Genomic DNA, 27,213 nt, shown 5'->3' with positions numbered 1-27,213 from the left:
CCTCCAGTTTTGATGGCCAGCCCTGTGCCCCCTGCCCCAGGCTGTGGTTTGCAAACAGTGGGGACCCGGTCGTCCCGGGGGGAACGGGCGGCCGCGGGCAGGCACCGATGCTGGGCTGCTCCTGACATTTCCGCCTGCGAGTGCCCAGCCAATTGGCGAGGCTGGAGCAGCGACACATGAAATATGATGATTTTCTGCTGAAGAGGAGGAGGAGGAGGGGGGAGAGGGCGGGAGGACCGCTTGCTCCTGACGGTTTGCATGCCGGGGGCTGCAGAGAGGACTGGCCAGAGAGGAGTGCCGGGTGCGGAGCTGCAGAAGCCCGGGGATGGCCCCTTGCTCCCTGCTCCCTGACCAGGAGGATGCAATTGCCACCCAGGTGGGCCGGGCGCTGATGGCACCAGGAGAGGCGCGAGGCTGCCGGGGGACGCTGCCGTGGGGCTCCAGGCCTGGGGACCCGGCCCCCCAGGTCCCTGATGGGAGAGCTGGCTCTGCATTGTCCTCCGGGGAGCTGTGCCATGCACGGGGCCGCCGGCGCTTTGCAGTGCTTGTTAGTGGAGGGCTGAGCTTTTTTGGGGGCTTTGGTTCGGTTTGCTAAAAAACCGAAATCCCGCTCCTGGAAGAATGCTTTATTGCTGTGCCAGGGCTGCTCGGTTCAAACTTTGCAGCCTGATCCTTAGTTTGATGGGAAGCACTTGACAGAGTTCCTCTCTGCATGTCATTAACCCTCTCACAGCACCAGCTGGGATGGAAACTGTTAATACCTAAAATTCAGTTGCAACAAATTTAACTCTGATAAGGAGCGGCCGTACAACTCCCTGAATCGCATCCAGCAGCTGTTCGTTTTTATAATGACTGTGCATTTATCCAAGAGCTGAGTGGCAAGTTTGCCGTTTATTATTATTCTCCCAAAGCGGGGGGGGGGGGGATCCTATTAAAAAAAAAAAATCATATGATAATATTCACGAAGAAAGACTGCTAGTGCAAACCACACCTCCCCCTGCTCCGACTGTGCCGCTGCTGCTGCTTTATTAATTCATTTGCGCCGTGAGTGACAGTCCTCCAGAAGTGATAATTGGTGCACTGTATCTTTAAAAGGTTAAAACCCTTTTCAAAAAGGCCTAGACTCATAGTGGGAAAAGACAAGAGAGGCTTTGGCTGGCTTTGGATCCAGAAAACAGCTGCTGATTAGAGTCTGCGTCTTCGGGCTGAATTTATTACATATTTTTCAGCAGCAGGGATTCTAGGAGGAAGCTTCCGTTTGGGTTTCTTGATCGTGGTTTATTTTTATTCAGAGGAATAACAGAGGAAGGATTTGTTCCGGCTGGAGCATGCTCACAACCTGCAAGATCTCCCATTATTAAACTGCCTAGTTTGGGCTTTAATATACATGTGGTTTGTTTTTTTTTTTTTATTAGCGTTATTATTATTTGGCAGCGTGCATCTCTATTTTTTTTTTAAATAATTTATTTTGAAAGGAAGCTGATCTCGTAATGAGCTTTCTCCTTCCTTACTTGAAACAGGTGCTAATGAAAGAATGCAAATAGCACCGGCTGAGCCGAACATTTCATAAAGAAGGGAACAGCCACCGACCCCAAACGGTCTGGGATCTGCCTGCAGGCACCCAGCAAAGGTAGGCACCGGCGTGGTTTGGTTTTTGTTGTTCTCTGTGTGCGTATTTGCAAACGGTATATTTTTCTCCCCCCTCCCTTGCTGCGGGTGCACAACCGGACAGCGAGATTCCATTTTGCCTCCCCAAAGGTGTCAGGTTGCCACCAAGACGCTCGCCCACTGCACACCGAGTGTGCATATATATGTGTGTGCGTGTGTATTCCCTGGGTGGCCGGCACTGGCTGCTGTGCATGGCGCGATGGGCGAGCTCCCCAAGCCCGAGGTAACCTTAGCGGTGTCAATCACCCACAGCCAGCCTGTAACCCTGTCCCCGCCACGCTCACAGCTACTTTGCTGCTTGCTCCTGCTTAATTAGCCCCGGCTGTCGCCTGAATTTATCGTCGCTTGACAGCAACTTCATTTTCTCCCAACGTGCATAGATTATTATTGTTTATTTTTTTTCTTGCTGGTGGGAGGCAGGGCTGGGGGCGGTGGGAGGCGAACGCCGTGTGTGTTAGCGATGTGCAAGATTGACACGGGTGTGCAGAGGGGCACGCGCCTCTGCCGGGCACCCTGGCTGCTGCGTCGGCGGAAAAATGGACATGTTGCTCTGTGGGGAGCCTCATCCTCCCGGGGCGATGTTGGGTGCCTGTGCCGAGGCCCTGCTCCACTTCCCATCCTGCATTTATACTCCCTGCAGAGTAGAAGCAGCTGTTACCTGATGCTACAGCATGTATAAACATATTAAAAAAAAAAAAAAATCCAACCTTCATTTTAACAGCTAGATCCCTGCCTGTGGCTGAATGCCCTTTTGCCAGCACAAAGGCTGGGCACTGGCTCTTCTTTTTCACCCTGCCTAATTTTATTTGCACGCGCTTGGGGCTGGCATTCGGGCAGCGCTGGGATATTATCCTCCGAGGCTTGTCCTTTGCTGGGGAGCTCAAGTTTTCCCCTGTGCTGGCAGGCTGCTGTGGCGGAGGCAGGTGGAGGCAGCCGCCGCTGCCGTGTGGCAGTCCCATGCAGCACCTGGCCACGGCTCTCGCCTGGGCTCTGGGTTTTCTGCCGTGTTCCCACAGCTGCGAGCCTGGGCTTGCAGCGGGGACTGCAGTGGCCTCTCCGAGGGCCAAATCCAGCCCTTCCTGGGATCATCCGGCTCCTTTGGCCGTATGAATCTCTGAGGGCAGAAATTAGCCCTTTGTCTGGAAGTTTGCTTTTATATCTCAGCGTGTTTAAGTGTGTTTGAGCAATATATTTCTTTTCTCTTTGTGCATGCAAGATTATTTGTAGTTTTTTTGCCTGACTGTTAAGGAAAGGATCTGCAAAAAGTTCACCCCAATTAATTGTGCAAGCTGAGGGTGGGCAGCACATGAAATAAAATACTTATTTTATATAAACAATCCCTTGAGGCTTCCTAGAAAGAGAACTTGTGAATATCTAACCTGACAGATAAAAAGTAATCAAAACTGAATATGCAGTCTGGACTGTACCCCCGCTTCTGAAAGCAAATAATTTTTAGTTAGGAGTTTGATATGAGATGCATGCAGGAGAACATGTTTAAAATTATGCTTTTGAGCCAGCGGTAGGGGAATGCTCCTCTAAGCCTGGTTTTTGGCCGCGTGCGGGGCTGCGAGCGCCTCGTGTCCCCTGCCCTCCTGCTCTGCCAGAAATGGCAAATCTGAATGCTGACAGGCACTGGCGACCCCCAGCCTCATGCTTTGGGATGCAAAGAAAATGGGTGTTTCCCCAAAGCTCGCGCTCCCTCGTGCCGAGCCAGCGATGCTCGGCTCACGCCGGGGCTGCGTGGTCCTGCGGGGACGGGACTTTCTGGTTTTCGCGCCGTACCAATGAAAGAGCGTGCCCAAAGCTGCCTTTTTTTTCTTTTTGGAGATGGCAAATCCTCCCAGCTGCAACAAAACGCGGGGGGGTGGGGGGGATGTCGGTCTTTATTTCTTCCTCCTTTCGGCCAGCCTGCTTGCTCGGCGGGATTTCTGCAAAGCAATGCCATATGGGAGCTCGCTGCTCGTCTCCAGTCCCGAACTCTCACTCCGCTCAGGCTGGTGGGAAACGGTTTGGATGAGAAACCTCCCGAGAAAACTGAAGCGGGTGGTGATTAAGGAGGGGGAGGATGGAAGGTGGTGTTTTCCCTATCAAACCATCTCCCGTGTAGGCCATGGGCTTCTGCTCTGCTGGGGCAACGAAACCCTTCGGCCATTGCCCAGCCCAAACCCTTCTCCTGGCAGCTTGAGCAGGACACAGCGGATTTTGTCTCGTGCTGTACCAGAGCTAGCGTGCTCCTCTGCAGAGACGGTGGCATCTGAGTCCTGCCAGAAGTTGCTCTTTTATGAAGTCTCTGTAATACCTTGGGACTGGTGGGAGTTGCTGGCCCTGCGTTCCTCTGACTTTTATCCTTTCATCACCTCCGGAGAAAGGGAAACGAAACTGTTGTTCTCCAAGGCACGGGAGCCCGGGTCACCTGACAGTATCGTGCTTGCAAAGGAAGCTGTTCATTATTTTGCTTGAAATAGTTGTAAAACTACTATAAACATACACGATGTGCAAGGTCATGGCTTTCAAATGGCTGTCCAGCATCTTGGCTCATTTCTGGTAAAGGTTGTGGCTGACCTGTTCAATCGGGTTATGTAAATGGGGATATTTGCTAGGAAATTGAGGTAGCTGTGGATTGGCCAAGAAGTTTTATGGAGCCCAGGTTCATAGTGATTTAAAGGCCTCCTCCTCAGGTGCACTTTAATTCTGGATTTCCACCGGTCCCTGGGCTGGTCCAGCAATTACCAGAAAGCTCAGCTATCTCTGTTCACAATGTGGAGCTGGTGAGGAAGGGATCGGTGCCAGGAGAGTAGGAACATAATATTGACCTAAACCCATCATTTTTAATTGGACCAGCTGGGAGTCAGTCTTTCTGCCTTGTGCTGGTAGGAGCACAAACCACTCTGGACTTGTTTGGGGCTAAAAAATATCTCCTTTCTCTATGTAAAGCTAAATAGCTGGCTCAGTTAAGGCAGATGTATAATGTGGGTTAGTATAGATGCACCAAGGAATAGTACATCCCAGCATACTGATTTTTTTGACTGTTTAAAGGTGCAAGTCGTTACCTGAAGAGGATCTTCAAAAGTATATAAGAGGGCTGGTTGTTGCTTACCCATATTTAACCATATTACTGACCTTACTGCAAAAGGGATGTCAGAATTCATAGCCCAAGTCTCTTCATTTAGTTCTTTAAAAAGCTCGGAAACTTTTATGCCAAGAATGGAAACATAGCAGCTATGTAAGTCATGGATTTGCTCAACTGATCTCGGTGGTTAACTGAGGTGGGGGGAAAAAAAAGCAGCATGGCCTTTTTTGTTCCCATTTAACCTTTCTGCGTCTTACTTTTTCTTCTGTGTGGGAAATGGGGAGGAGGGAGGGGGAGCCATTTGGCCAAGATCTCAGTGTGAGTCCCTGGCAGATTGAAAATACAAGTAATAAGTTTTGACTCTAAGCTCCAACTGCAGACAGCAGCACTTGCTATTTTTTTTTTTTAGATGACTATTTGCTGGGCGGACACCGGTGCTGTAGGAAAATGCATGGGGGAACATATTTTACCATATAGATAATCCTTATTGCGAGATGCATTTTGTTGCACAGATGATCCTTGTTGTGAGAAGCAGGAGCAACCCCAGCTCCGGGGGGGCACGGGTGCTGCAGTGGGGTCTGGGCTGTTTAGAGGTGAACGCTGCAACCAGTTGCTGTTACGGATGACTTGAATAATTTAACGAGGCATGTTGCATGTGGTGTGGCCAGCTTGGGCTCTCAGGGGGCTGTGTGTGAAAGCCCTTGTGGCTGCGGGACACGGGATGCTGCTGGCATCCCCTGGGAGCAGAGGGAGGGGGAGCCCTAGAAATAGCTGCTGGGACGGTCCCCAGGAGGAGCCCAGCTGCTGGTCCCAGGCTGGGGTTGGTCTGGACGAGCTGTTATGACCCAGGATGCCCTAATGACACTGACCCTAATGGTCCTGCCTGCTCTGCCTCTCCCTGCAGCTGGGAGGGGAGGATCCCACAGCCTTGCTGCTCCAGGGCTGCTTGCAAGCTCCCTGCGTGGAAATCCCATGGGACTCGAGACCTTCAGATGGGTTGTCTGCTCCTCGAACAGCCTAGATTTTTCAGTGCAAGGGAAAGATTTTCTCTTGCTTGCTTCCCCTCTCATGTGCCATCTCGTCACTGGTAGCTCTTGATGTGGAATGCATGGGCATCTTTGAAAGGAGCTTGGTCAATAAAATCCGGTGAAGGAGACAACCGCGGGTGGCTGGACCATCTCCTGTGTCTCTGGAGGAAGGGCCCAGGGCTGCTGCTGACTCACAGCCCTGGTTTGGGGGCTGCCAGCAAAAAGAAATGAGTAAACCCTGATGTAACAAGTGATCTGCTGAAAATAAGCCACTGCAGAATTTATCATTCTGTTAAAGTGCGAGTGAGAAAGGTGAGCACCGCTCATGATGATGTCAGGGATGATCCGAGAGTCCTTCAAAATAGACCTCTGCTACGAACAAAACTTCTAACCCACTTTTTTTAGTTGCCCTTAGCACTTAAGCATATTTTATATATCCTGGTGGGTGTTACTGCTAAATGATGGATTTGAAATCAAAAGGTCTAGTATGTTTGAAATAACCAAAGGAAAAATTGATAGAGGTGCGATCGGAGCTCATATGGTCTTTTAAATAAATGTTCTTGTGCAACAGAGGAGACTCCTGGGATGGGCTCAGCTGTGCAAGCAGCATCCCATCCTGCCCCAGTCCCTCTAACCCACGTCCATCCTACGTCATCTGTGTTTCAAAGGGATTTCCAATCCTCACCAGCCAATTCCCCTTTGCCTGTGTGTTTTAGTCCATGAAAATAAATTTATCATCCCTCATCTCTCTCCTTATGGCCTTTACCGGATTCTGTGTTGGTTGTAAAAGTCATTGCAATCCTGTATGTTGCAGGCATGTTCCCATTCACCCTGTTTGTCATTGCTTTAACTCATATTTTCAGATTTTTATTTTTTTTTTTTTTTTTTGGTTCTGGTATCACAGTAACTTTTATGGGAGAGTGAAAATTGCTGAGCCAAACAGGTTGTTTTGTTTTTAATGGCTGTTCAAAAGCAGTTTGGCCAGATTTCTTCTGAAAACTATTTGCTGCAGTGAATCTGTTGCTAGAAATGAATTCTCCAGATGACCCTGCGTGGCAGGGACATCTCCAGCAAGCGCAGGCAACTTCTACCTTACTGATATCTGCATTTGATTATAACTTTAATTAATCGGACAGTAATTTTATGCAGTGGAAAAAAAAAAAATCTGTTACCTGGCAAGTGAAGGACACGTACTGTGCACCCGTGGCAGATTGAAGGAAAATATTTAGAGTGGCTTCATGTCTCCAAACAAGATGTGGTGCCATGCCAAGAGAAAGCAGCGAGTAAGGTGGCTGTGTGGGTCAGACCACCCACTACAGGGGTGAAAATTGACCTTGGGCCAGCTTCAACAGCGAGGAGAAGGTGTGCCAGTGTGTGTGCCGCTCATGGGCTGCAAGGTGCATGGGGGCAGTCGGCAGAGCATGAACCACAGACTTAAAATAAATAAGGTAATGAATGGAAGATATTGCTGTTATAGCCAAGTGAGTTGTTTTTTGGAGTGGTGAATATATAGCTGGCTTGGTTTATAGTGAACGAAAGGCATGCTTCTCAGTTGGGGCAGAAATTATTTTATTTTGCTCCTCAATTACACTGCGGATTAAGCATCAATAGGATTTAGGTTCCCCTTGTGAAGCCATGGGGACCTGGAAGCAAAACTCCTGTTGAAGGTTGTGCTCCTAAATTGCATAGCATATGAAATGGTTTGTCTTTCTCCATCCAATGCACACTTGCATGTCCGTGAAGCGAGGCACATATACATGCTCTCCCAGTGTAGGGGGCTGGTTGATGGTTGGGTTGATGCTACCCAAGGTCTCTTCTGTTGCCCTACACCAGAGGCAGTTTAAGAGAAGAAAGACTCCTTATTTCTGTTTTTACAGAAAGGTATCACCCTGTAAGGCAAAAATTTTTTTCCTTGGCTTCAGTTCCTCGTTACCATCTCAGCAAATGCCAGTGCCATGGGTATTTGTGTGGCACGGGCATAGCTGGCGTGCTGTTGAGCAGGAAGGTGCTCTTGCTCTTTGTGTGGGGTTCGGCTTCGTGGAACCCTGGTCTTGGTGGAGATTTCAAGGTGCTCCATCATACAGAGTAGATGATAAAATCAGAAAGGAGATGCCCTTCAGTGAATTGTGCAAAGGCAGTGAACGTGGGCAGCAGTGTGCTAGGTTGACCATGGGCCGTGAAGCACAAGGCTGGGCTGTGTTCATGGGGATGCTGTGGGGAAGAGCTCCATGCTTGTTTCACCTCTTATTATATTTCCACGCTCCAGTTTCAATACCCCTTTGTCAACTGTCAGGGATCGATAACGTAAATAACAAGGCATTAAGGTAATATAAATAACAGCAGAACTCAAAAGTGTTCTGGAAAACTTGCATGGGGCATACCAGGAAGATAATACCAGAATAGCTAATTTAGCTGGAATTTGGCTTATCAATGAGTACAGGAATGCGACAAGTTATGATTAAGCTATACAAAAGCTCTGTGATTTGTATGCCTGCAGCTCGCAGGACCTATATTCCTTTTGTTGCTGGAATTTTGGGGTGCAATGGGGGCGTGTTCCCTCCTGGGTAAATCAGCTCATCGGTTCTGGCGTTGCTTCCCAGCACTGTCTCCTGGTGTGATGTTATCGCTTATGAAAATTTTGCAAATCATACGATAATCCTCAGATAGAGAGGACTCTAAGGAAGCTGTAATTAGTCTGTATCCAGAGTTATTCTGCATTTCGTTTTGGGACACTGTGTACACTTTTGAGGCATGAACCCATCCCTGAGCAGTCTGTTGTTCCTTACAGCGGAAAAGGTTGGGTAAATTGAAAATCAAGAGGCTAATTTTCTCAGCTAACTGTAGATAACAGGTTTCTGTTGCTTCTGTTGCTATTTCTGTCAGCGTTTATGTACTTTTTCTCAGTCATTTGGATTTTGCTCAGTGTTTGCCATTGCAAAAGCTGCTTGGGGATTGATGCTGTCTGAAGAAGCATAGTCCCAAGTCAAAAATGCATATTAGGATAAAAATCTTTATTATGAAAAAACCTTATTTGGTTCTCCGTGACTGAATAACCATAAAATGAACTTCGTATTCAAGAGCAAACTGTAAAGGTGGAGGGGGGAGAGAGGATGCCTACATGAACCTCACATAAGGGTTGCAAAGTTAAGCAATCAAAAGATGGAATGAGAAGCATTAGGTTGAATATGTAATCGTAACTTCCCTTTGTCTGTGTGATGTTTATCAGAGAATGCAATCTTGTGTTATTTACAACTTTCAATAAATAGATATTTAAGATAAGCTCGATCATGTAATTAAAGACTTTTGACACATGGCCAGATGCTCTGCCTTTATGTTTGTGTAAATGAGAGCAGAGGGTGGCTGTGTACCACAGTGCCTGTGCTCAAGTGGCTAAAAAAAATGGCTCTTTGTCCCAGTATAACTGCATTTTCTGCATCTAGATGGCAGGGAGGGAGGGGACCATCCCCTTCATAGGGCAGAAAGGGAAACTGAACATTGCAGTGATCTAACTGGCTAAAGGAGACTAGATGTGTTTTTGCAACTGTTTATAAGAGGTGTGCCCTCAAGCAGGAGCGTTGCCCTGATTTTCCAGACAGAGTTTCGGGAAGGAAATTCAAGCTCCCCAAGGGACGGGTGGTGACTCCATCCTTGCGGTTGAGTGCTGCGCTCCAGGAGTCGGGGCTGAGCTTTGCTCTGGGCTCCTCATCTCACAGGCTGGGTGGGACCGAAGCTTTGGTCTGGGGCTAAACTCAAGGCCTGGGGCAGACTTTGCCCCAGCAGCCCTCCCGTGCCCTGCGGGAGGGTGACACTGCAGAGCTGGGGCTGGCAAAAAGTCTCGCTGAGGTAGCAGTTGCAGAGCCCAGGGTGCAGGGCTGGAGCAAGACTCAGAGCATGCATCTCATGGAGAAGGGAGCTTTGGGGACTTCGGGGATGTTTGGAGCCCAGCTGGGCCTGCTGGGGAGGACTTAAGACAATAAAAGTGCTCCTTGCAGCTAGGAGCTCTGCACCTCAGCAGGATGGGTAGTTAAATTGAAGCGTGGGGCTTGGGCATGCTCCTTGCAAAAAAGTTGTTTGAGTAGGGATGATTTTGTGCTGTAAAGATGCAGATGAGGGTGGAACCAGTCCTGGCCTCCTGGAAGAGCCTTCCTGGCCCTTGTGTATTCCAGCACCCTCTGCAATACAGAAGTATTGCTTGAGGCAAGTACCTGTGTGGCTAATGGGGACTTGTTATTGAGCTTTTCCAGCACCACATGGGCACCTTGGATTTCATATCCCCAGAGACACCTGCGGGCTTGCAAATGGGTGTAATCCTAAGAAGAGCGTGACAAGGGATATTGTATTTTGGTGATAAAAAGCTGGAAATAAGAGTAGTAGAAAGGAGGAGAGGAAAGCTGAATTTGTAGGGTTTATATACTGGCACGTTGTTTACTTTTTCTTCACAGGCTGGAATTGCTGCATTAATTTCTTGTGTAATTTCCTATGGTACTTTCTTTTTTTTTTTTTTTTAAAGATGACAGAGTTCTTGGTGCTTTAACTATGGCGTGCTGCTCCTCTCAAACTTATGCCAATAGAAATCATCCGTAAACTCAGTATTTGTAGACTTGGTACTGACTGACTTTGACTTTCAGTGTTGCAAACAAAATATTTTACTCCTGAGTACATATTTCTGCATACTAAAATCCATGAAATGGTACAACCAGCAAACAGCTCCCAACAAACAACCCCACTTGCTTTTTGGGGAATGTTTTTTAGCAGTCTAAACCTTTTTAAAACCTTAAAGCTGCATAAGCAGCTTAAACCAATCTAAAGCCTTAGATCATTTTAAACAGCTTGTGCCAATATAAGGACTTAGATTATCTTAAATACCTTAAACAGATCTAAAGCTTTAGTGAAAGAATTTGGCCAGTCTCAGATTTGGTTGATTATTTGATTGATTTCACAGGTATGTTGGTCATCACTGGGTCACTCCACCAAACCACTCCTTACTGGAAGATGCCCTGATTTTCTTTATCTTGTGATTTTTACGCTTTGGATATTTGATGCTTTGACATGTGAACACAGCAGTAAAATCTGAATCTGTAACCTTAACTCTGCCCTCATGATTAGGTTATGATAATCTATAAATTCTGTACATGGTCCTGGGTTATTTTGGCTAAATATGTATCTAATTTGCAGGAGAAAATGAATTCTATTACACTGGTTGAGGATTTTCAAAGAATCATGAGCGCCTGAACTGCCCTTTGCAATCTGGATTCTCATAAATTGCTTATATAGCTTTGAAAATCAAATCTTAAGATGTGGTAGCTTAATTAAACCTCTTTAAAAATGTACATAAACAGAGGAATGAGTCCAGACTGTGACTTAGGTTAATTTGGACTTTCTCTGCTTATTGCCTGCTCCTCACTACCACATCCTCATGGTGTTAATGTAGGGTCTAATTCTTCCTTCATTTTGTGAAGGAAAATCATAAGTAATTCAGGCTCAAAGAGTTGGGGGCTTTTATTTCTTTCCTAAATTAAATTAGATGGAGTTTCACTTCCACACCAGCCAGCCCTGAAAGGCTGAGTTATTTGCTTTCCCTTAGAGCACGGTGGCACTGAAGCTTTTCTGAAAGCTGAAGGAGCAGCAGCCCCAGGAATATTTTCTTTAGGAGATACGCCGATAATAACACTACAGCCGTAAGAAGACACCATCAGGGAAATTTTCCGCTTGAACCCCTTTAGCTGAGAGAAGGAGCTGACGTGCTTCCCTCCCGCTGAACTCTCGGATACGAGGACGCGATTTGTACACCTGGGTAGTTTCCGCTCCCCCTCGACCTGAGCTGCAGTCCCTGGGGCAGTGAACCAGCCTCTCGGCAGGTTGGGCTGTGACGTTGCCCCAGTCCCGCTCGTGCCCTCACTGCTTTGGCCACGCAGAGTGAAATTTATCTTTATTGTGAGCACCGTGGCAAAGGGAGTTTGTATTAAAAGAGGTGGGGTTTTGTGGCAGTGCACGCAAAGTAGAGTTAACCTTAAGGTCTCTTCTCTGTGACTGTATATAATGTAGTAGTGGAACAGACCCAAATAAATTGGAGATGAAAATGTGACAGTTCATAGGAGGAAAGACTAACTTGGAGCAAAGCTGGTATCTCCATCCATCAGCCTCATGGGCTCTGCCATGTGCAATACCTGCTTTTCAATCTGTTCTACATATTGATAAAACAGATGCACACAGATCTCTGACATTATGAGGAGACAGTATTTTAGGACTTTCACGTATGAGAACTGCTTAAACTTGCAAGAAACTTTAGAAAACTAAGAAAAAGTTTCAGTTTCATTTTTAGACAGCTGTTTTTTCAGGCTCAGATGTTAGATCGCTAACACAGGTTATTCACAGTGCAGCTGTTAATAAGTTCTGGTCTCCTGCATTTTATTCACTTAATAAATTAATGTATTTATTATTCATAGAAATAGTAGGTGAGTGCTTGCTTGAAGGTGAATTGCTTTCCTTCAGCCTGCCAAGCTCTGAATTCTCTTGTAGATAGTATCATTCATACTTGGAGCAAGAAGCCTGAATGCTACCTTAGCATCTCTGAGAATATCTGGAAAAATCTGTGATTTTACAAAACACCTATTTTTTAAAAAGGTAAATTAACAAAAACCAACATAAAATACATCCACAAATTCCTGGAAGTTACACAGTGCTGGAGATTTCAGTCCAAGCCTGGCTCCTTGAGCAGCTCACTGTGGGTGCAGTTCTCTACTACATAATTAATAAAGTTCCTTTCCTTTCTTAGAATATCTGGCCCAAGGAGTTCAGGATTAATTTTGCTAGAAATGTAAACACATTGCAGCTGGGTAAACTGCAGCTGAATCAGGGCAGAGAGCAGAGCAGCCTTTTAAATCTGCTTTTCTTTCCTTTCTGACTGGCTTCCCCTGTCTATAACCTGGTGACTAGGACTGGGTTTGCTTCTGCTGATGTCCTGCAAAGCCGTGCATCTTTGCACCTATGGTCTCGGTGCCCCTGTCTGCTCGGATGAGATGTGCTGTGCTAGTGACTGTTGGGCTTTCTCCTCTTGCTGCAGAGCTGGGCAGGAGTGAGCGCTGGCTTTGGAGCTGGACTGGCGCATTTGTTCCCTCCTGTGGAAACCCACGAAGCGCCTGCTTCCTCGCTACTGACAACTTGGTGCAATGACTGTTTTTTACTCAGTTCAGTTGTTTTTACCTTTTTTTACCCTCAGTTTGCTGCAAGCTCCAGAGTGCTCTCAGCTCCACGTGCCTCTGAGTGGAGGCTCAAAGCAAAAATAAAGAAGCTGGTGCAGGTACCCCCTACAGCAGTCTCCTACTCTCAAAGCTACCCACCCTGTATTCTGTGCCGTTGACAGCAATATAAGAGAAAACATTTCCTAAAGCCAATATTAATAGAAAAACAAGGGAAAGAGCTTTTTTTTCTTCCCCTGAGATGTTTCCATTGCCCTCTCACAGTTATTAGGTCTGTCACATGTGCACGCATATGGCTACCCCAGTTGCAGAGAGCCCCACTGTGCAACGTGTAACAGAAACCTGGGGATGCAGATGGACCAAACCTGGGCAGAGGGGTCTGCAGGACACAGCGCGTGGACCTTTCCTGTCACTGCATCCTGGAGAGAAAACAGAAATAAGCTGCTTGTTCCACTGCCATTCACAGCTGGAGACGGGAATATTCACCAAACTGTGCTAAAGCAAGAATTAAATGGATTTAATATAGACAATGTGGTGCTCGATGTGCATCACCCCAGGGCTTCTGGCAACCCCTGCATCCCCCCTTTGCTTTGCTGTGGGCCATCATGCTGCCGGGCAGGACCCTGAAACTGGGAATGAATGCAGACGGACTGGGTATGTGACAAGTGTTCAATTCTGTGCCAGCCATTATGGGATGCGGAGATTAATTCAGAGTATATAAGGTCCTAGCAAAGAGCCCAGCTGCCTGACGTAGGCGGTCAAGGCGAGAGGTTTCCAGTTTTCCTTTCTCCCCAGCTTGTTCACACATATGCAAAATGCAGCGGTACAAACAAGTCGGTGTTAATCCACCCAGCAGCTGCATCTTCCTTGGAAGGGGCCCTGATTTCCGAAAGCATCGCCATCCAGGGCAGCATTTAAGCATGTGCTTGCCTGTAAGTGTGCATTTAATTGCCATCCTGGATAATGATGTTGTACTTAATCATGTTCCTAAACGTTTTTCTGATTCAAGGCCAGTGCTGGCATCCTACGGGTTGCACCGCCATGTGAAGAGCTGCCAGTGGTGGATGCGGCATCCCAGCCCCATGTAGCACAGACGGGCGTCAGGCGAGCTATTGCCATTGAGGAAATGAGCAATATGTAGGGAAGGAGGCTTGAAGCTACCCGGTAAAGAAAAGACCTGTGTTATTCAGTGGGGCGAATTGGTGAATACGGTGAGCTGCGGAGGGTGATAAAACATACAGCGTTTGTAGCAGCAAAGGATTTGTAATGGCGGTAGATTTGGGTGAGGATTAATGAGCCTTTTCAGCTCTTGGTGACTTGCTGAAACTCCTCAGCCTCGCTCATCTGGGGACTTAGTCAGCAGCTTGGGGTTTCTTCCTGACTTCTTAGAAAGCTCAGAATTGTTGTCTGTGTGTGCCTGGGCACAGGCATGTGGAGAAGTGTGTGTGTGTTCAAAAGAAACGTGTGAGATGTGGAGCTGAGGGCTCACACCTGCCTGGGCACTGACCACAAAAATCCGTACAGAGCAGTGAAATGTGACGGCAAAAGATTTCCAGTATCAGCTTAAACTCCTTTTTCTCCATATTAAAACCTGGGAAGTTTTGTGGTCTGTACCAGGAGCAACAGCAGGGTGTCCCAGAAAGGTGCTGGGGAGCTTGGGCTGAAAACACCTGTGTGTCTGTACCCCAGGCACCCTGGCAGGATGCGTCCCTCCTCTCCTTCCTTCTCTCGCTGACAGCTGTGCTGAAGGCTGTCTACAGCCCAAATGCAACTTTATGCAAAAACTGCTGATGCTGCAACAGAGCTGTGCATCGTACTCTTGGAAAAGTTCCTCCTGGCATGGGATGGTGCCATTGCAAAAGCATGGCAGCTAACATGCCTGTTTGTTAGTCTTGGGGACAAATATTCCCCATGATATATCTCCAGGTCCTAATACAAGTCACAGCACCCCACTGTTTCTTTGGGATGCCTGTTGTTGACCCCATAATAGATGTATATATTTTTTGAAGTTAAACAAAACTCAATGCTGCATCAGGGCTGCAAAGCTTGTGAGATGCAGGGCCAGGTGGCAACCCTGGCACCCTCTCCAGTAGATGCGAGCACTGAAGAGGTGCTGTGCCACCATGATGCTGTGCCACTGAAGCTGTGCCACCATGATGCACAAAGACCACATGTGTCAAAGCGTTGTTGCCTTGTCCCCCTCTCTGTATAGAGAATGGTGCATTGTATAGCTGGCCAGGTTTTATGAGACCAAATATGTTTGGTCAATGTACCAGAAGGGTTGTCAAAAACAGTGTCAAAAGTGGGGACTAGCCTCGCTGGTGTTTGGATATGTGGGGAATTAGCAGAGCTAATGAATTCCCAATGTTACTGGGCCAGAGATGAGCATGAGAACGAGTGGGCACAAATTAATGGAAGGTTTGGGCATGTCAGGAATTTAGGTGGAGTTTTTTTATGCAGGGAGGTTGGTGTGTGAACCAAATTGCAGTGGGAACAATTAATATAAATTATTTTTAAAAGTGCCTGGACATAAGGACAAACTTGAAGATTACAGCTGATAACTTCAAAGAGCAAAATCGCTCCATTTGCATTTGATGTCAGGGGAAAGAGCATTACCTTCCGTGGAGAAGGGAAGAGTTGGGGAGTATGTGAATATTTGAAGTCTTAAAGGAAACTGGCTGCATCTCCTCTTTATGCTGTGTCATAAAACTGGGACAAAAAGGTCACTTTGTCACTAATGGGCAGTGCATTTAGAGTCAGTGAAAGGAAGTAGCTCAGCCAGCGTGGGGGATGCAGTGCAGGAGGAGAAAAGATGAGATGGGAGATGTACCACCAGCGGTGGGGGGGTGCTCCCCCTGGTACCGGATCAACTCTGGTCCCAGGCGCTTCCCTACAACAGTGGATTGCAAAATGGAGATTCAGCTATTCATTGGCAAGGTTAAATGACTTGCTGTGAACATTAAGGAGGAGTTTTCTCCTCCTGGAGGATGTGTGGGAACGAATGGTGGTCAGGCATGGTCATGTTTCACCTTCCTTGGGGATTTGTTGCTGCCTCTAGGAGAAGTTGAGCTGGTGGGTCAGTGTCTTATCACCTCTGTTAGCCTGATCCTCCATTTCTGTTTTCCCAGTGATGATAAGGAGTGTTAGATGGTGGCAGATGAGAGCGTGACGTGGTTATCTTCTTCCAGATTCTGCTGCTTTCCAGGTTCTCATCCGGGTTGAAAGCAGTCACAGGAGCTTCAGCTCTGTCAGCAGCAAGGTGAGGTTATGCACAAACCTAAACCAAGAAACTTCATGTTAAACCCCATGTTTTTATGCTAGGCAGTGCAGTGTCTCAGTGGTGATGTTGGTTGTACAGTGGGTGCCTCGCAGAGTTGGGGCCATCCCATGGATGCTCTCCTTTGCCTGTGGGATGTTCCTGCTGTTCTTCAGCTGGGCTGGACTGTAGCACCTTGCAGAAGGCTCCAAGCCCACCTGGCTCCTCTCATTAAGCTTCATTTGCTGTCAGTATGGTTCATCTGTTGCCACCCTTGCAGCGAGTCATACAGCAATTTGGGAGTTCAATGTGCAGGATATGAATTTGATCTGCAGGCGCTGGGACAGGGAGGGTTTAGGTGAACCATGTGTTTTGGCGAAGGAGAAATACATGACCCATGCATGCTGCGAAAGCTAGACCAGCAAGCCTGCTGGGCAATGCATTTGGCAGCATGTTGGCCCAAAAAGGTCCTGGGAACTGGTTAGTGCAGGCAGGGACCCAGGCAAATGGCAGCAGACTGTGCTAGCATCAGGAAGGGGATTAGGCAAGTGAGGAGGGCAGCTACGCACCTGTGAGCCCATTGCATGAAGCTGCAATGATGAACTCCTGTAATTGAGAGATGCTCTTGCACCTTGCACACCTCCTATCATCTTTGCAGCTCTGATCTTTGCTTTCTTCAACCCATCTTTCTTGAGTGGCACTGTCAAAGGTCGCTGTCCTGTTTGCCAGAGGTGGGATTTCAGGATGCGGTGGAAAGCAGAGCCTCGTCGGCACAGAGGGTCGGTGCAGTCTCTCGCAAGCAGGCAGCCGTTGTGGTTTATGTCCAAGTGGCAGTGCAAGGCAAAATTTGTCATGGCATTGAAAAGCGCTGCTGGCACTAAGGAACTGTATTGGTGCTGTCAACATGACGGGAAGTCCTGAGGGGGTTACCTGCCTCTCAGCTGCAAGTTAGAAAAAACTTCTGTGCTTTAGTGAGTCTGAAAAACCTCAAAAAGAATGAAAAAACGGGGGACAAAGGGAACAGATATATTATTTGCTGGTAAAATTACACGTCAGGTTTTGTTGTATCTGTTTTACAAGGTGAGGTACCTCACAGAGTCCCCCTTTGCTTCTCCTAGCCCCAAAGGAGACATGATGCAGGGGTCACTGGAGAGCAGAGATGGGGCTTTTTGTATCCTCTTCCCTGCTTATACATGGAACCCCCTCAGAAACTCCCCATGTTCTTATGGGAACAGAGTGAGAAGGCTTACATCCATCTTACAGCTGGAGAACTGGGGTGTCAAGAGATGAAACGCAGACTGGGGGGCTGTGGAGCAGGGCACTGCACTTGCACCCTAGATTTGCAACCAGGTTTTTTAACCCAAAGATCCTCTTAACCTTTCCATGGAGGCAGGGCACAAGCTGTCCCTTTATTTTTGCTGTTAGTCTCTATAATGGGAATTTAATACTCTCTGGGCTCTCTGCTGTTCTGCAACAGAAAACTATATTGTAGGAATAACTTCCTGTACATGAAATAAAATGACATTCTGTCTTTTTTGGTACAGTGGAAATGGCTTGTCTTCCCCCAGCTTCTGTCTTTGCATGCTTTCCTTAGGGAGGTACCTACAATCTTTTAATTATTGACTGTGTAACGCAGGGCAGAGTGACATTATTTGTCAGTAATACAATACTGGAGGAGCTGCCCTCCTCTCTCTCTCTCTAATTTTCCAATAAACAAATTGAACCCCATGCAGTGCTGTGTTCAACCAGCCTTTTCCTTTACAGCTTCCCATACCCGTGCATAGTGCTTGCATCCCTCCCATCGTGTGAACAATTAAGCAAGGTTTAGCAAACGAAGCTCTTGCCTCTGCTGGGCGACTTTGCTATGAGACAGCCTTCCTCATAAGGAGAATTTACCTTGATGAAGCTCGGCTGTATCATCCCTGCTCTAAGGCTGCATGGATGGTTGTGTGGATGTTGTCCGTGTCCCTGTGCTTTGTGAAAACAAATTGGAGGAGTCCCTGAGCACGCAGCCGAGCTGTGAACTGAGCCTTGGAGATAAGTCTGCTCGTCCAGTTAATTAGGAGGAGACACCTTGTGGTTAGTCCCAGGAAGGAGGCTGGAGCATGCGTGGGTGCTGCATTGATAGAGCTGAGGTGTGACAGGACATCTAGTTCCCCTTGGTGGTGGTGGGGAGCTTCAGGGCAAGGTTCGTAGGCAGCGAGTCGGGTACATTCGGTGGGGTTTAGTGTCTCTGCGTGCTGGCCACGGCACCCTGGCAGCAGCAGATGACTTTCAGAGATGTTTCCTAAACCCTTTCATGCCAGTGGTTTTACCCATCTTTGTGGCACACATGTAAGAAGAGTCAGAGTGAAAGAACAATATTTATTTTTAAGTTTTCAGAGTTAGAAGAGAGTTATGCTATTCTGAATTATGCACAGACATTATTGTTTTCTTAGGGTTGACAGGGCAGTGTTGCCTGGAGGCCAGATCAGACCCATGGCTTTGCAGCCCATCCAGGCGTGTGGTCATGGATAACTCCTCACTCCCATGAAAAAAACTTAAACCATGAGCCGTAACTGGTAGAAAAGAAAAACAAACAGGAAGGGGTTGCAAGGTAACAGTAGGACACTTAGGGAAAAGATGACTGTGCAGAAGGATGGAGCAGGTGGAGGAGTATTGTCCTCTGCAGAATGAAAAAGTGAAAACAGCAATAAGACCCATGGTTAGCTCAAAATTTTCTAGACAATAGAAAAAGTAAAAAATAGTTCCATTTCCTGAAAACTTTCTCTTCAGAGTAAAAGATTTTGCCCATTTTGTCCTCTGTGTTAGTGTGCCCATAAATATACTTTTAACTTGGATTTTTATTAAATACCAATGTTCCATAGAAAACTCACATTCTCTGGGCAGCTTTCGTCTAAGCCCACAAGCAGCTAATGCTTGCTTTTTCATCCTTTGTGGCACATCATCCTCTATAATATAACACTAAATACTGTTGTTTATTCTTGCAAATGCTGTAATGTTCCTGGTGTCTTACTAAGCTCTTGGCTTTTACTTTTGTGACACTGATTGCCAGTGGAGTAATAGCACTTTTGTGGATTTTTTTAGGGGGAAAAAAAAAAAAAAAGCTTTTCTTTTAAATACCTAATGCAGTCTTCGAGTGTTATTCTCCATCATATCACACTTCTCATTTACTTTTGCAAAATGAGGTAATAACCTGCCAGAGCGGAATGGTATATATATTTTTATACAAAGTATAAAAAAGTATTTGTATTTTTAATACAAAGTATAAAATGTATACAAAGTATAAAATATATTTTGTATACAAAGTATAAAAAAATACATTTTTTCATAAAGTATAAGGCTGGAACAAAGGAGAGCAAAAATCTTTCATTTCTTTCTGTGACATCCAGAAAGTTCACTGTATTCTTGTGCTGGAGGTACCAGTTGTTCAGAGGAAATAACCGCGACGGGCTTGTTGCAAGGGCAAGTCAAATTGACGTGGTGTGCTGAAGTCGTTGTGGCTTAAAGAAGCTGCATTCAAACCAGGTAGGGTTATATATATATTTTAAATACAATTACTTGCTCTGTCCTCTAGATTACCCCGAGTGTGCGCTCCTGAGCGAGGCCTCACCAAAAGCTCGTTGCTGAAGGGCGCTTCTGGAAGGAGCGCATGCTTCCTGCAAGGTACAGCATGTACGGCAGCAATTACAAGTTTTACATGCATGCAAATGGGGAGCAGCGGTTAAGCCTGCAGACTGCGACTGCTACCTTCTCCCGCCGGTGGGCATGAATCTCCTTCCTGGCAAAGTAGGTCTTGAGCATCTGCAGGACTAATAAGCTAGAAAACAGGCCCCAGGGAAAACCCCTCTCCCTCCCCCTTTTTATTTTCTTTTTTTTTTTTCTTTTTATTTTTCAGTGCGCTGAGCAGAGATTTGCAAGACAAAAGCGTTTGCTTTGCATTGTGCATTTTGTTTTGTGTCTCTGGGTTACATGGAAACACACCTGCCATTTTACTGCTTCCTGCAGCAGACACAAATAGAGCATCCTCTCAGGAAAATGTTACATCCCTTAAAATAAACTCTGCTGCTCAGTGGTGCATATTGTCTCTGGTTTCATGCTGGAATGTGTCTGCAAAAACAGAAAGCCACAGGATAAAAATACAGTTGCCCACTAGTAATAAAGAGAGGTTTCTGTGAAAGGTGAATGCAGACTCTTGCTGTTTATTAAGTTTCAGTGCAGGGGTGTTTGGGGGGGTTGGGGCTTTTTGTTTTCCTCTTTCTGCTTCCTCTCCCTGTTTTTCTTCGCAGAGCCCCTTGCCTGGCTCTGTGCCTGCAAACCGCACCGCTGGCTGTGGCAGCAGCGCTGCCTTTGGCTTTCTCTTGGCCCTGGGTGCCGGCCGCTCCCCGCCTCCACGGGGCTGCCCAGGATGGGGCTGCCTTGCTGCCAGTGTCTTTTTTTTTTTCCTTCCTCTCCCCCTCCTTTGCCATTAGGCCTAAAAGCACTAATAGGAAAGAGTTAAGGATAGCTTGAAAGGGTGAGAAATTCTCTTGCTTTTGATTTCCTCACCCCAGAGCCAGACCGTGTTCGGTACACAGAGACCTTGAAACCTGCCTGATGCTGGAGTTTCACTCTCAGTTCATCAGGTGACTGCAAAAACGAATAAGGTTTGTTTGTCCCTTGCTCGAAAAACCAAGCAGAGGAGAAGCAACTCCTTTATGCAGCCGCTGCACCGATGCGGCCGTGGCGAGCACAGCACAGGCTCTGGGCGGATGCGGAGTTTGGAGGGTGCAGTTCTGCACCTCTTCTCCGCGAAGGTCTCTGAGTATCAGCTGCCAACTCAGGGCTTACTTTTTTTTTTGTGGTGACAACCAGGCGTGGATTTACAGTCATTTGGGCTGGGTGCTCCAGTTTGCAGGATGTGGATGTGGGGAGGGATGTGCAGATGCTTGGGGTTTATCACCTGAAAAATGAGTGGCTGAGGCACTGAAGAAGCTTTGCTATCTTTAAAATCATAGATAGGATTTGCTACCAGCATTGTTTCAAGACAGAAAGTTGATAAAGCTGAGAAAACCTACCTGGAGGTCTCAGCGGGTGTTTGGAGGTATTTGCTGCATTCAGTTTTGATTCTAGCCGAAATAACTTTTGGTCATCAAGTGATGAAATGGTTGGTATGGAGAAAGATAGATTTGTATAGGAATAAGGGTGGATCTGCCAGGAACAGAGAAGTTTCTTCAAGATAATGTCAAACAGCAGGGTTGGAAACAAGATAGCGTGGCCAGGGAGAGAGAGGACAAGGAGCCCCATGGCCCTGGGGTGTCTGTGGGACACAGCACAAGGGGGAGAGCTTACAGGGGACTCTGCGGGCAGGACAGCTTAGGGAGAGCACTGAAAAGGAGGTGTTAAGGGTATCTTGGTAGAGAAGGGACTGAGTAGCACAACCATAATTGATGGAAATTACTGCTTAGAGAGGTTTGAGGTTTTCGAGAGGCTGCGAACTCCTGACGGACAATCTTCTACAGGGCCAAGCTCTTTGGAAACACCAGGGCGGAGAGCTGAGCCCGGGATCCCGTGGTGGGATGGGCCGGGTGGCTGGCAGGGCTCCCTGGGGAGAGCTGGGTTGTGCAAAGGAGAGCTTGCAGGTGTGACTGTCACAGTGTCTGTTTTCACAACACGTGTTTTTCTTGGCTCTTGAGCGTAGGAGAGGGGTACTGGGGCATGCCTTCCCATGCTGACAAGAATTCCCCTCCAGGCTTGCTGGGTTCAGGTGTCTTTTCCCCAGAATTGCTGCAACTTGCTGCCGTTTTTCCCCTTCTGTCCCTTGCTCTTGGTTGGCAGTGTCCCATCCCTGACGGAGCAGGGCCTGTGTGATCGGTCCTGCTGGGCTGATGTGTGCTGGCCTCTACCCTGCGGCTCCTTTCACACCCTAATTGGGCGGTGATGGGGGCACAGCACAAATCCTACTCTGTTATGTTGGGGTAACTCCTAAGAAACTAAACTGGCTGCCATAGGCTGACCCTTAGCTTGCACTGGCGTAACTAGAAGCCAGATCTGTTTGCAGTCGTTGGTTCTAACGTGCTGTGCAATCCACCGAGAAGTGGGGGTCTTGTCCCTGAGTGATTGCATGTGTCTTTCATTTAAGTGATGAGCATTTATCCCTGCACATGTGGGACTGGCTTCTTTCTGTCAGCAGTGTCTGCTGAGACTGCATCTGTCTGGATATCCTTATCGCCCAGCTCTCCGTACATCTGGGGCTGCGAGGCACAGGGCAAGCCCACCCGTGCTGTTCCTTATGGTACAGCTGTGAGACAGGACCTTTAGCAGTGCCGGCTTTTGCTTTTAATGCCTGCCGGCCACTAGGAAATTTGGTTGGTTAGAGTAAAGGGCATCCCTGATGCCAGGGTTTAGCCCTGCGGCTGCTCTCAAAGTCAGCCTCCCCAAGAATGCTGCTGTGTGATGGGCTCTCAAGGTCCCTCCTGTTTCCCTTTGAGGAAACTCATGTTCTTGAAGTTCAGTTCGTATCTTGTTTCCTGAAAGGTCTCAGAAAAGGGAAGTAGCTCTATTTTAAATATCCTCTATACATTTGCTTTATTTTAACTCGCTCAGAGAGCTACGGAGCTGGTCCTGTAGGTGTTGACGTAGAGCACCTCACCAGCAGCTTTTGCTTTGACTCCTACTCGCTCTTTATCCCAGCAGTGATCAGTTCTGATCCTTTTGGTTTCTTGGTGGAGACTTGCAGCCGCCAGGAAAGCTCACTTCCACCCTCCGTTCAACATCTGCATTTCAGGACCATGCAAGGTGCACAGGTGGTGCATCGTCCCGGTGCTTGGTGCACTGCGTGGAGTGGCAGCCCGAGCCATGGCTGACACTACAAGTGCAATTATTACAGAAAGCATCACTGTCCCCCCTTCCTCATGAAGCTGTCCACATCTGTACCAGCTGTATTTGTTTCCAAATCATTAACATCTCTTAATCTCCTAAATCTATGCAGTGTCCTAGCAGACCAGATCGCTGAAGCGGTCTCAAGCAGCTATATGTGCTGCTAGGGACTCAGTGCTATGCTGAATAATTTGCAAGAGCAAGCAATGCCAAACATTCTGCTCAGAGAAGATCAGAGGCTTTTTCTTCTTTTAATCATGTGCTTTCCTTGCCTTATGAAAACATCTCTGTAGTGCTCTTGTTAATAGCAGGAATCCTAAGAAAACACAGAGAGGGATCTGCAGTAAAGATCAAGCTACCGTCAGCTTGCCCAGACAGCTCTATTATCCTAGCAGAACAAACCTCTCCAGTGGGACTCCAGTAACCTCACCAGAGGTAATCGTGGGCAGATGCATCACCTGGATATGATGTCATCGCACTGTGCTAATGTTATTTTGTTCAATGCAAGCGAAGGAGGTTGATGAAATGGCTAGGAGCATTAGCACACAGCATCAAGGACTTGACCAGCGTGATTTATGCAGCCAGCTGGAAGAGGTGCCCTGTTTGGGCAGCATGACTCTCCCTGTCCTTTCTCAACATGCTGATTCCTGTTATTGTGAACTATCTGCTTGAGGCTCTAAGGAGGTGCTTGGCATGGCCTGGCCTGGAGTTTGTTGCCACATTTTTCCTCTCAGTTGCTGGACTCATAAAGAGCTTCCCCCATGTGTTACATGAGCCTGGGAGCCTCCTCCTGCCTGGAGCCTTAATATAATATTAGATGCAACTGAAGGGATGCAGGACCGCAGTAGATCTTATCCACCATTTTCAAGCTGAAGCTTGAGCATCGATACCCTCTGAGATCTGACCAGTGTGCTCTCAATGTGTATAATATCAGCTGGAAGCGGAGGAGGAATTCAGGCTACGATCCAGCTCCCACGGTGTTCCACGAGGTAGGGTTGCTAGACATCCATGTAACGTGAGATTTCCTGTATTTCAGACTGTGAGTTGTATTGAAAACATACGGGATGCTATCCTTCCTGTATTTCCTGCGTAGTTCTAACATGGGATGTGAGAAATCCCACTACCACCTGCCCCTTCCCCAGACGTATTTCTTAGAATCTTCTTCATTGCCCATCTTTTCCCCAAATGTTTGCGTTTGGCCTTCAAGGTGTAAGGACAAAGTGACCATTGGAACATGTTGCAGGTTTTCACTTTTATCATATAATCTATCCACTGGCTTTCTTAAGATCTTCAGCAGAATCAACCAAGCTGCATCACAGTTTACTGCTAAGATGAAAGACTAAGTGATGTCTATCAGATGATTATCTTATTTTATTACATAATTAAATGCGAGATAAAACCAGGTTATCCTAATTGCTCAGTGAGAGAGCTCATTTTGCAGACAAGGGAAGCACTTTGGGTCTCAACTCTCCAGATTTCTGGGTGTTTGACACTGTCACATGGAGAATTATATACTAGAGAAAATGGAGATTAGCTCAAGGGGGATTAGCAAGGTAGGGGTGGCCGTGAAAGGAGTCCCCTGAAGATCAGTCATGGGCTGAGCTTCTCTGTTACATTGATATTGGAGCAAGCATGAGGAATACCCTGAGGAGATACACGGACAGCACGTTAGGTGGCTTCATGGGTGGAAGGGAGGATTGCAACAGGAGAGGAAGCACTGGAGGCTCTCAGCTGCTTTTGTACAAAGTTCTAGTTCCCCATGGTCAGGAAGATGAATTCAAATTAGGATAAATGTGACGACCAGCCATTACAGTGATGAGAACAGAGCAATTTCCTTACCGAGAGGAGATTAAGGGCATATCTGCATCATCATAATGAGAGACAGTCTTGTCTTGGAGTTCATAGTCCAGCGTAAAGCACAGCAGTGAATTTATAATGATGGAGTTGAATTTGGGACGTGCCATATTCATTGTATAAATGATCAAACGTGCATTAAATAGAAACAGTTATGGATGACTTTAGAGCTAGTCAGAATGCAGACCAGTGACTAAAGTGCGAGTGTCTTGTGGCATGCAGTCCCCACACCTGCTATTATATTGTTTGGAAAAGGAGGCTGCTTTTCCGTAGAGATGTATTTAATCAAGATCTGATGATTTTGGAGTTTGTCCCAGCAAAGCTTGGTCTCAGACAGGTTTTTTGTCTGTCACACCTTGCTCCTAAAGAGGCAGCTCTGCGTAACCACAATCTTTCAGCTGGGAGGAGAGGAGAGGGAGCAAACACGTTCGTCTCTGAACTTCAGAAGAGAGCTGTGTGGGTTTTGCTTCCTTATCCCTGCCGGCAAGAACCAAGTTGTGCCTGATGGTTCTGGTCATAATTAATGAAATGCTGGCCATGACCTGCTAAATGATGACGTGGCCATTTTTTAATTGTAAGCTATGGATGTCCCTAATTTGAGACATTCTTCCTGACCGTGTGGGTGGGAGCTGGGATGGCTGTTTTGGGGAGCTGTGTTCAGTTCTTTGCTTACCCCCAAAACTTTGCAAAGCTCACGAGCAGTGGAAGACTTCTCTGTCCCAGCCATGTGAGGCCCTGGGTCAGTGGAAGAGGCAAGCTTACAGAGTCAGTGGTTTAGATTCATGATTTAGTGATTATTTACCTTTCTTTTTTTTTCCTTAGGAATAACACTGATTTCCCTTCCACCTCCTACTCTGTGAAGGCTGCTCCTGACATCCAGGAGCATCTCTCTGTGGGACAGGCCAAAACCATGTTCCTCCTCCAGCCAGCTATGGTGATGCTGGTGTCCCAGCTGATCCTGGGGCTTTTGCAGGGATTTGCCCCCTCTCTACTGTCCTTGTTGCCAGTGCTGCAAGAGTTGTTGAAGTCAAAAGCTGAACTCAGCTTCTCTGTATTTTAACAAGTTGCATTTTTAAAAATAATTACCTTGAGTGAGAGAATTGCTTTTTTAGAAAAATGAGAAAAGATGCGGCACTTGCAGAGTTTGGGAGAGCTGTGGGCTGGAGCCATGAGTGTGGATGCTGGGGTCTCTCCCTCCTGGACTCCCCAACCTGTAATAGTCATGTTACGTTCTCCGTTCAATACCGAAGGCTGTAGGAATGCCAAATACACTGAGCTGCTGGCTTTCTGTGCCACGCTCAGAATAACATGCTGCCACTGTGCTTCAGGCTAGCCTCAATTACTTGCTTGTTATCAGGGTGGAGATCAAAGTACATCATTTAAGGAACAAATGCAGTAAATACCTTGAATTTATGTATTGACTTTTTTGGAAAAGTGGATTGTCACAACAAGCTCAAGCTAATCTTTTGGATTTTGCATAAAGAACTGGGAAGAGAGAGAGACGTAAGTGTTACCTGAGGGGTGTCAATTTGCATGATGCAGCGTGATTTTATGAGGATACCACTGTCTGCTCTGTAATTCCTGATTCCACGCCTTGGCGTTGCTCTGGGATCTCTGCGTAGTCTGAATATCCTCAGGTCTCTGGGTACTACAGGAGTTGAGTCAGTGCTCTTTTCATCTTCTAAGCGCTAACTTGGATGTTAGTGATTTATTTTTTCTACTCTAGGTTTATTTTTAGTATCTCCTGAAAAATTGCGTACCTTGAAAAGTAAAGCAAAGGCACGTTTGGAGAGTCTGCTGATGAGCTGATTACTCAGGTTCATCTGGCCCTTCCTTTTAAAGGCATTTCTTTCACTATGTAGCACCTTTTCTCCATGAAAACGTGTGGTATATTTGGAGGAAAAAGTGTTACTGAATTGTCACTCAGGCTAAATCCTTTGCCATTTTAGTGCAGTCTGGAACTGGGGAAGATGCAGGGGTCAGAGGAAGAGAAGATCCCTAAGAAGTTGCTCCCATCCCATCCAGCATCCAGGCTTTTATCTTCCCTGACGTTAGAGTTGCTGTCGTTAGCTCAAATTAACAGGGAGGTAGTATGTAAGTGGTATGCACAACCAGGGTGGATTTAGAGATGCAGAAGCCACGAATACAGTAGAAATTTTTTGCCGCTGTATTGTCTGAAATTCCAGTATGATGTCCTGTATATAAATTACAGGTTGTGTAATTAAAATGTGTTAATGAACTAGTGCAAGCTAAAGCCTACCCTGACAAGCGGAATGACTA

The 27,213-nt window shown here is 46.9% G+C and overlaps 1 protein-coding gene across 1 annotated transcript in view; it reads left to right on the top strand.

Annotated features, from left to right (window-relative positions):
* The first annotated feature begins 237 nt into the window (after positions 1-237).
* The window catches only part of HIVEP3 (HIVEP zinc finger 3), a 276,233-nt gene continuing 249,257 nt past the window's right edge, over positions 238-27,213 (top strand). The window contains exons 1-2 of the mRNA XM_072885469.1: positions 238-376; positions 1,521-1,630. The gene's annotated coding sequence lies outside the window, so the exon portion shown is untranslated. The remainder of the gene's footprint in view (positions 377-1,520; positions 1,631-27,213) is intronic.

Source organism: Ciconia boyciana, chromosome 21, assembly GCF_034638445.1.
Source record: "Ciconia boyciana chromosome 21, ASM3463844v1, whole genome shotgun sequence".
Classification (NCBI taxonomy): Eukaryota; Metazoa; Chordata; class Aves; order Ciconiiformes; family Ciconiidae; genus Ciconia; species Ciconia boyciana.
Note: the sequence above shows the minus strand (reverse complement) of the source record. Positions and strands in the feature narration are given on the sequence as shown.